This window comes from Cryptomeria japonica, chromosome 4 (assembly GCF_030272615.1).
Source record: "Cryptomeria japonica chromosome 4, Sugi_1.0, whole genome shotgun sequence".
Taxonomy (NCBI): domain Eukaryota; kingdom Viridiplantae; phylum Streptophyta; class Pinopsida; order Cupressales; family Cupressaceae; genus Cryptomeria; species Cryptomeria japonica.
This window is the reverse complement of record NC_081408.1, coordinates 677,312,305-677,323,132: the sequence shown is the minus strand read 5'-3', so window position 1 is coordinate 677,323,132 and position 10,828 is coordinate 677,312,305.

Genomic DNA, 10,828 nt, shown 5'->3' with positions numbered 1-10,828 from the left:
AACAAAGTGCAAGATTCTAATAGATCTGAGGGAAATCCCTTAACTGGGTCACATCTAGCAATGTGTTTGTAATCTTTAACAGGATTTGCTTTTAACCGAGCATACTCTAGAAGAGTATATTTCTTAGTGGGTCCGAAATCCCACAGTGGTTTTTCCCTATTTGGGTTTCCACATTAAATCTGGTGTTATATGTGTTGTGATGTTATATGTTCATGAGTTTGAATGTTTTACAGTTTTGGATATATATTCTGAAGTATAAGCTACCGAGGTTGAATCTATTGAATATATTGAAGATTAAGTTTGTATGATTCACCCCCCCCCCCTCTCTCATCTTATTAACTATTGGCTTCAGAGCTTTACAATTAGTATCAGAGCTTTGGACTCTGGAAGAAAAGTTTAAAGGTACTTGAGGCAAAGATCCGAAGATGTATAAAAGGGATGCACCAAAGTTGAACAAGTCAAGTTTCTCCACATGGCAGAAAAGGATGAAGCTACATTTATCAGGAATTGGAGAATATGCAACATATTATCTGGAGAATGATTACATAGCACCTAGCACCAACCCGATGACAATGGAAGAGATAAAGGCAAAGCAAGAACATATTCAAGCTATGATTGAAATAACATCTGCATTAACCGACTTAGAGTTTAATGATCTAGAAGGCTATAATGATGCAAAGGCGATGTAGTCTAAGCTCATATCTATGTATGGTGGTGATGAACATGTTCAAAGAGAAAATGTAGATATTCTAAGAGGACAACTTGAATCCATGAGAATGAATGAAGGTGAGAACATAACACAATACAATACAAGGTTAAAGGAAATTGTCAATCAAATTAAAGGAGCAGGAGGAACTATTGAAGAAAAGGATGTAACAAATAAGTTTTTGAGAACCCTTCTACCTACTTATGCCATTCGAGTCTCTGCAATCAATGAATTAAGGTCTATACCAAACATGCCAGTCTCTTTGGATGCCACTATCGGTAAGCTACATGCATTTGAGTTAAGTGATTTTGATAACAGTGGGTCTTTGGTAAATAAAGTTGAATCTGCATTCAGTTCTTTTCATCTTGGTGAATCTAATGACTATAATGATAGAATAAATAAGTATACTGAAGGAAATCATAGTGGAGAAAGTGAAAGATTTCATAAAAAAATGGAAGAAGTACACAAACTATATGAGGAAATCAGAAAGCAAGAAGAGTTTGAAGAACTATTGGCCAGAAGGTTACCGAGAGGCAAAGGTAAGTATAAAGGAAAGATACCTTTGAAATGTTCCAATTGTGATAAAATAGGACATATGGCTTCTAACTACCCTAACAAAGAATCTAGTTGAAAGAGAGAATACCGAGAAGACAGACAGAAAGACAATCACTACAGAGGACATTGAGACTTCAGAAGGAAATATAGAAAGACATGCCTAGTAGCTGATGAGGAATCCAACGATGATAAATCTGATGAAATTGAAATAGAGGAAGTTGTTAATGTGGCTATTAAAGATGGATCAGATGAAGAAAGGTATGAAGAAAAAGCCCTAATATCTCACATAAATAATAATGATTCTTGGATCATAGACAGTGGATGCTCTCATAACATGACAAGTGATAAACACAAGTTTGTTAAATTAGAAGATTATGATGGAGGTTATGTAAGATTTGGTAATGATGCACCATGTCTGGTGAAAGGTAAAGGATCTATAACACTTCTTGACAATGCTAAATGTAATGATGTATACTGGGTTGAAGGTTTGAAATACAATTTGTTGAGTGTAGCACAGCTAAACAATATAGGATATCGAATAGAATTTCAAAAGGGAATTGTCAAAGATCATGACAAGAATGGAAAGCTAGCTACTACCGGGACTCAAACAAGAGGTAATACATTTCATCTTGACTCAACTCAGAACAAATGTCTGTATGCAAAAATAGAAGATACCTGGTTATGGCATTTAAGGTTTTGTCATGTAAATTTTGATAATCTGATCAAAATAAGTAAGAAGCATCGAGTAAGAGGTCTATTGAGCATAGAAGAACCTGAGAATGCTATGTGTCAAGGATGCCAGATGGGTAAGATGACAAGATCAAGCTTTACAAGTAAGTCCTACACTTCTAAAGGAATTTTAGATCTTGTAAACACTGATCTTTGTGGTCCCATGAAAGTTCAAAGTTATTATGGTGATAAATATTTCACATTATTTGTGGATGATTACTCAAGGATGATGTTAGTTATGTTTTTAAAAGAAAAATCAAAAGCTTTTCAAATGTTTAAATGGTACAAGGAAAGAGTTGAAAATGAAATAGGAAGACAGCTGAAATGTCTTAGATCTAATAGAGGAGGAGAGTTCACTTCTAATGAATTTAACTTATTCTGCAATGATCATGGTATAAAAAGGCAAGTATCTACACCAAGAACTCCACAACAAAATGGGATAGCTGAAAGAAGAAATAGATCTATTGTAGATTGTGCCAGAACCCTGATGATTGAAAAGAGGGTACCTCAAACATTTTGGAGAGAAGCAATAAGCACTGCAGTTTACACCCTGAACTGAGTACAACTAAAGAAAGGAACTATGAAGACACCATATGAAATCTGGTATGACAAGAAACCTAATGTAAGTTATTTTAAAATCTTTGGAAGTAGATGCTATGTTCACAAAGATTACAGAAATGGAAAGTTTAATAAAAAAAGTAAGGAAGGAACATTTCTTGGTTATTCTTCTAGAAGTAAAGCATTTAAATGTTTGATCAAATCATCTAACAAAATAGTGGAAAGTGCAAATGTGAAAATTGATGAATTTGCAGAAAGAAATGATGAAGGAAATTCCAAAGAACCAAAAAATTATGAAGAGTTTGTTTATGTTCAACTGAGAAGTCCTATTGAGAAAGTTGCTAAAGAAAATGAAGATAATATCCAGTTACCGAGTGATGAAGAAGATCATACAGAGCCTACCGAGCCTATATTAGCCAAATACGTCAGAAGAAATCATGCATCAAGTCAGATTATAGGAGATAAGGATGATCCAATGATGACAAGGAACAAACTGAGACAAAACACATGTCTGATATTTGAATTTGAACCGAGAATAGTAAAAGAGGTATTTAACAATGAAGATTGGGTAAATGCTATGACAGAAGAGATTGATCAAATCAAGAGGAATGAAACATGGACATTGGTCGGAAGACCGAAGGACAAAAATGTAATCGGTACAAAGTAGATTTTCAAAAACAAGCTAAATGAAAAAGGTGAGGTCATTCGGAACAAAGCAAGACTAGTTTGCAAAGGTTATGCTCAAGAAGAAGGAATAGATTATGGTGAGACTTTTGCACTTGTGGCTAGACTTGAGGGAGTAAGAACATTGATGGCATATGCTGCTTTCAAAAATTTCAAGGTATATCAAATGGATGTTAAATCTGCATTTTTGAATGGTATACTAGAAGAAGAAGTTTATATTGAACAACCTGAAGGATTTGTTGAAGACAAGAATAAAGATTAGGTATGTAAATTGAACAAAGCTTTATATGGTTTGAAACAAGCACCTAGAGCATAGTTTGAGAGACTGCACTCTTACTTAATCAAGATTGGTTTTATAAGAACACATGAAAACAACAATATATACATGAAGAACGATGAGGACAATGGAATACTGATCTCAGCCATATTTGTTGATGATATTATTTTTTGTGGAAATGATTCTCTATGCAAGAACTTTGTAAATGAAACGTGCAAAGAATTTGAGATGTCATTAATCGATGAGATAAAGTATTTTATAGGTTTAAAAATAATGCAAATGAAAGATGAGATTTTCATTACTCAATCCAAGCACATAAAGGAAATCTTGAAGAAATTTGGAATGGAGGATTCTAAACCTGTAAGTACTCCTATGACTACTAACTGTAAACTATCAAAGAATGATGAATCTGCATATGTTGATGAGAGACTTTATCGATCCATGATTGGAAAGTTGCAATATGTTGTTCACAGCAGGCCAGATATAGCACATGCAGTAGGAATAGTTGCAAGATTTTCTGTAGATCCCAAAGAAACCCATATGACAACAATCAAGAGAATTTTCAGATACCTGAGAGGCACTGAAGATTATGGCTTAGTATATGAAAAGAGGAATGATTTTGATTTAAAAGTTTATACTGATGCTAATTGGGTAGGAAACATTGATGACAGGAAAAGCACAAGAAGTGGAGCTTTCTTTTTGGGAGATAGACTAGTAAGTTGGGTTAGCAAGAAACAAGGATGCATTTCACAGTCAACAGCTGAAGCTGAATATGTTGTTGCAACATTGAATTATACCAATATAGCATGGACCAAGCAACTATTGGAAGGTATAAATGAAAATGTTACCGAGCCAGTAACTATATTCTGTGATAATACTAGTGCCATTAACATTTCAAAGAATCCAGTAATGCACTCTAAGATAAAGCATATCTCTATAAAGTATCATTATCTCAAAGAAGAAGTTCAAGAGAAGAAAGTTGTGCTAGAATATATCAGCTCAAAGGAGCAAATAGCAGACATCTTCATAAAGCCACTGCCAAGGGACACTTTTGAGTATCTCAGAAGCAAGTTAGGGGTCCTACCCCTATCTTCTACTCACTGACAGAGTTCGCTGAAAGCATCAATTCGATGACTCTATAGAATATTATTTGTGGATTGATGTTGATTTTCGCACTTTAGGAGGTTTTCTAAAGGTGTGCAGGAAATAGTGAATAGAGACAAGTTGCTCTGACCGAGACTAAGATGATACATGTGTAACACAGCAAGGCAATCACTTCACAGGGGAGGAAACCATGAATTAGTTCTTTTTCTTTTTGGCATTGTTGTCAAAGGGGGAGAAGAGTAAATGGAGAAGATAGACTAAATGGAGAAGATAACAGAAGACTAATGACAAGGGGAGAAGACTTCAGGAGAAGGTTTAAACAGCTCAAGGATAACAGGAGAAGTCTAAACAACAATCTGAATCTAAATCAGTTGGAATAAATCAAGTTGGTATTACCATTTAAAGTTGGTATTGCTATCAATGCCAAAGGGGGAGATTGTTGGCATTTCAATAAGGATATTGAGAAGGTTGTTGGAGATTATAGATATAATAGAAGAAGGATGATTACTATCTTAATAATATTATTTTGTCATTGATGTCAAGAAATTGATTTTTTGATTCAGTATGATGTTGCCATATCTTGAGAAGTATGTTTTGATGAGTATTAAGAGGTCGGTAAGTGACACATAAAGAATGTAATAATGAAGGGGAGAAATAAGTTATTCAATGGGCAACTATTACCAAGTTAGACAATGATGAGATCATGTTGTTTTGAGTGTTTTGATATCCTACATATGTTGTTGATTATAAGTTTAATACTATACTATGTACCGAGCAAAGAACCTAGTCAGTAAACCCTAAGGTACGTATTCGGTAAACCCTAAGGTTATCGATATCAGTTAAAGAAGGCATAATGTCTACCAAGTGAATTTCAGTATTAACCGAGTAACAACTGAGTTATAATAGATCGCATTGGATGAATAAAAGCATTATTTAATGAAGGATGCTAATGAGATGGAGATGAATAAATGATTGGTATGTCGCGCAAGAAGTTTGTTAAGGATCCACGACAATGGAAAATCAAGAGGAAGATCTACAACACAGATTGAACTGCAATAACCTAGCATAGGTTCCAAGGAAGGAATGCAAGTTCCAAGGCGAGGTAAAACATTTTTCAGATTGAAGGATACATTGAACCTAGTCCAGTTTGATGATCTGATGGCTAAGATTGATCATGAGAAATGTGATCAAGGAGATTAAGCGGTTAGAAATTGTTTATAAATAAGGAATTGTGGATGAACAATGCATGCGGGAAAATGTATGCACAATGATGCTACAGTAATGTTTACCGAGCACAAAAGCTTGAAGATCTGATTGTAGAATAGATTGAGAAGCCCAACAAGCCCAACAAGGGACAAGATAAGTCTTATGACAAGATTGTTTTAAGCAAATAGAATCTGCTTTAGCATTTTAGATGTGAAGTTGTAGATATATTTTATTACTGTTATTTATTTTGTAAGTGACATGAAATCTCTTGACCGAGTGGACCTAACAGTCTTATTTGTAAATCCTCTAGCAAGGTAACATTCTAGTTGAGTGTTTGAAATCCTTTTACAAGGTCACTTCTAACAAAGTGCAAGATTCTAACAGATCTGAGGTAAATCCCTTAACCGGGCCACATCTAGCAATGTGTTTGTAATCTTTAATAGGATTTTCTTTTAACCAAGCATACTCTAGAAGAGTATATTTCTTAGTGGGTCTGAAATCCCATAGTGGTTTTTCCCTAGTTGGGTTTCCACGTTAAATCTGGTGTTATATGTGTTGTGATGTTATATGTTCATGAGTTTGAATGTTTTACAGTTTTGGCTATATATTCTAAAGTATAAGCTATCGAGGTTGAATCTATTGAATATATTGAAGATTAAGTTTGTATGATTCACCCCTCCTCTCTCATCTTATTAACTATTGGCTTCAGAGCTTTACACCATCACCATCACCATTACCATCACCATCATTGCCATCATCATCATCATCATCATCATCATCATCATCATCAAGAAATTGTCGATCGTGATCATCATCCACGTCTTCGGTATCTTCTTCTTCCATCAGATTATACTTTATCGGCCTTCCTCTTGGATCATGTCTAACAACAAATGACCAACCTGGTTTATGTGGAACCTCTGAGTAAAATACTTGCTCACATTGGCTTGAAAGAACATAGGGCTCATCCCCAACTGGTTCAAATGACCTTGTATTAACCATTGTAAAACCATTATCATGTTCAATAACAGTTCTATCAAGATCATTTTTATTCAATCGTAGCCTGTACCATTTGACGACGAACAAAACTAATTTGAAGGAATTAAAGTCACACTCAAGTATTCACTAATACATTTGGACTAGATTTTTGACTGAGGTTTCTGACGGAGAAGGTATATTGTGGCCAAATTTGATTTTTTTTGAAAAAATGCCCGCATTCATCGTAATTTTGACGGAAATTACCCTTTTGATTTCGATGAAGAAGGCATTAGCAATGAGAATTTTCTTTTTTTCAAAAAAGTGCTTGAGTTTGTTGTAATTCCGATGGCAGTGGCCATTACAAAATAAAAAAAGAGGCGGGGAATTGATTTGTGAATTGTAATCCCGCATAGGCGTCCATGGCGACTTCAACCCCCAAGAACATCAACCTGCATCGAAGGCAATCCCATGCAGGAGGTAGATTCAAATTGCCCTAGTTTTTAATTTCATGTTGCAAAAAATATACATGTGGTGGTTAATTGTCCTAGTTTAATCTTGTAAAACCATAGAACTATGATTGAGGAGTGAGCGTTCAATTTTGTATCAGCAATCCCTTCCTCTCGTATACGCGCGTGTTGATTGTTCACATGAGATCACATCTCTTTGCGCCATCGTATCAAACAATTCACGAGCCTTGTCCATGTTTCCACATTTTGCATTCATGTCAAGAAGGGCATTTGCAAGTACAACACCTAACAAAATTCCTCTATCCGTTATGCTTTGATGGATGTCCATACCTTGTTCGAAAGCTCCCATTTTTGCACAGGCAGGGAGGATGCTGGCAAAGGTTGTGGAATTTGGCTTTATGCCTTCCAATTTTATTTGCTTGAAAGTGTCTAAAGCCTTTTCGACAAATCCATTTTGTGCATATCCAGCAATCGTTGCAGTCCATGTGACAACATTTCTTTCAGGAATTCTATCAAATAGTTCACGTGCCTTGTCTATGCTTCCACATTTTGCATACATGTCTACCAAGGTAGTTACAACTACAACATCTGACAAAATTTATCTATCCTTTATGCTTCGATGAATGTCCATACCCTGTTCCAAATCTCCCATTTTGGCACAGGCGGGGAGGATAGTAGCAATGGTCGTGGAATTTGGCTTTACACCTGCCGATTGCATTTGCTTGAAAGTTTCTAAAGCCTTCTCAACAAATCCATTTTGTGCAGTTGCAACTACATCTAACAAAATTCCTCTATCTTTTATGCTTTGATGGATGTCCATACCCTGTTCCAAAGCTCCCATTTTGGCACAAGCTGGGAGTAGGCTGGCAAATGTAACTAAATAAATGCAATGATCAGCTCCAAAGACATCAAAACACTACTAACAAAACCAAGAGTCTAAAATATGATAGGGAATAGTGTGAGCTATCCTGAAATAAAATATTTTATTTTCAATTTCAACTAAAACATAATTACTCAGCCATTTAATGCTATTAATAAGTGTTTAATTTATGAAAGAGATAAATGGTTGGCCACAAGTACATGAGTTACTAAATGCACACAAATAAGTGAATTTGATATTCAAAACTATCTACAATGAATTCAATTCTTGTCCATTAGTTATTTATGTTTGCAATAAGCATCTTTCTTTGTTTTTCTTAATCTTTATTCATAGTTATGTGCATATTTCACATTCTATAATTAGGATATCAATTGCTATGGCTGAACACTAGCATGATGTTTTTGTTGTGGTATAGATGCGTGGAAACATAATTATGGGATTGTTATATTATAGAGATCATAAATCTAGATATCGCATATTAGATCTAGCTCTTCTTGGATTGAGTCAAAAGTTGACATACAGTCATAAAGCCATTATTAGCAGATCTATCCATTTCTAGTAAAGACAATTGAGAAAGTCATTTTGATATTGAGAGTTTCTTATCTATTTACCTATTGATCATTATTAAGCCATAATATTTAGGTCTATTTATCTCTCTTGCAAAACCTCTGTAAGTGTCCTAGACTGTCCCTACTACTCACTCTTCAATTCGGAAAAATGGAGTTCTAAAGATTTGTTGCACAAGATGGTGTTGAACGTATCAACAAGGCTAGCATGGAAGGCATGTTAAAGCTTCCACTTGTACAACTTACAACAAATGATTTGTTGATAGAAGAAATTCTTGAAATAGGGATACAATCAAAAGACAAGTAAGTACATACAAACCTCCTTAGTTGAAAGTAAAATCTGTGTATAAAAAGAGTACATTGAATCCCAATCCATAAACACAATAGAGATACTGATGGAGACTTAATTGGATGTAGCATGTCGCACCAAAGCTGTTAGAGTATGCTAAGCTAGTACATAATGTTTTGTAAAGCCACATTAGTATTTTACCCAGATCATTATCTACCAAAAGTAACTATAGTAATCCTTTTGAGGATTAATTTCATGGTGCTAGATCTTCATTTAGTTCCACTTCTTGTTGGAGAAAAGAACAGTTATTTCTTGAGGTAGATGAATATCCCATCAACAAAGGACAAGACCCTTTCTAGAATATAACAAATTCTACTCCAACAAAAGATCATGGGGGTTTCACTAGAGATATTGAATAAGAGATAGACTTCTACTGCTGCATTAAAAGCATTGGCATGTTCTTCATTTATTGATGTAAACTCTCTGTGACGCCACCACAACCAACAAAGGTGTAAAAAGTTGTTTGCAATGCATGAATTTTTAGGATTGTCCTTTGAGAAAACAAAATTAAAGTATGGAAGCAGGATTTGCCAACTCCTGAGGGAAAGACCATGTCAGACAATAATTTCTATTTTCTTGCCTGTGAAGAAAGACCATGTTAGACAATATCAACGAACAACAAAATAAGGAGACAATTGCTAGATTGTGGTCTAACTTGAAAAGAAAAGGTGATGGAAAATGTTATTGTCTATGCAAAATTTGTAAGGGGTTAAAGACTAAAATACTTCTAATCAAAAAAATGAAGAAACATTGTAGGCTGCATGGTCACATTGAAGGTGGACATGATTATCATCCATTGGTAAGTTTTCATTATATCATTTTGATAATTTATATGCATAATAAATCACGTGATGATGAGATCATGATCACAATTTATTTATTTATATCAATTTTATATAGGTCGAGCACCCGGGAGTACATGGTATGGATCAACACAACCCTGAGAATATGGTTTTCGAAGTGGATGAACATGGAGGTGTGAATATTGAAGTTGAAGATAATGATCCCATGGAAGATGATGATCATGAGAAAGAAAACATAATTGAAGATGATGGTACGAATACATTGATCCATGACTCATTTAGTACTCACGCAGCTGATCATGATGTCCCTCTACTTGAGAAGGCATCTGAGGCCCTTTATGAAGGCTCACAAGCAACTCTTCTCTCCGTTGTATTGTTGTTGGTGAACTTGAAGGTTATGAATGGTTTATCCAACATAATAATGTCATGTATGTTAAGGCATGTCATATATGTCATAATAAAATATGAGTCAAGTTGTACCATTAATATTATTTATTATAACAAATTATATTTTGTTGTTGTAGATTGATAGGTGAGTTTTTGTTACCACCATCAAATATTCTACCTCGCTCATACCGAGAATTATCTGCCATTATGAAAGATATTGGAATGGAGTATCAAGCAATAGATGCTTGTCCCAATGATCATATAATAAATCACAAACAACATTAATTTCAAACTGAATGCCCTAAATGTCATATCAGTAGATATTGAACAAATCAAATAACAAAAAGGGTTCCTCGCAAGGTTCTTCGCTATATTCCCATTATTCCACGTATGCAACGATTATTCAAGTGCACTAGCTTGGCACAATTTATGGATTACCATGCATGCAATAGAAGTCGAGATGACATTATTCGAATGCCTGCGGATGGTTCGGCATTTATGGACATAGAGGAATAGTGGCCACACTTTAAAGAAGAACCTCGTAATCTCAGGCTTTCATTGGCAGCGGACGGTGTCAATCCA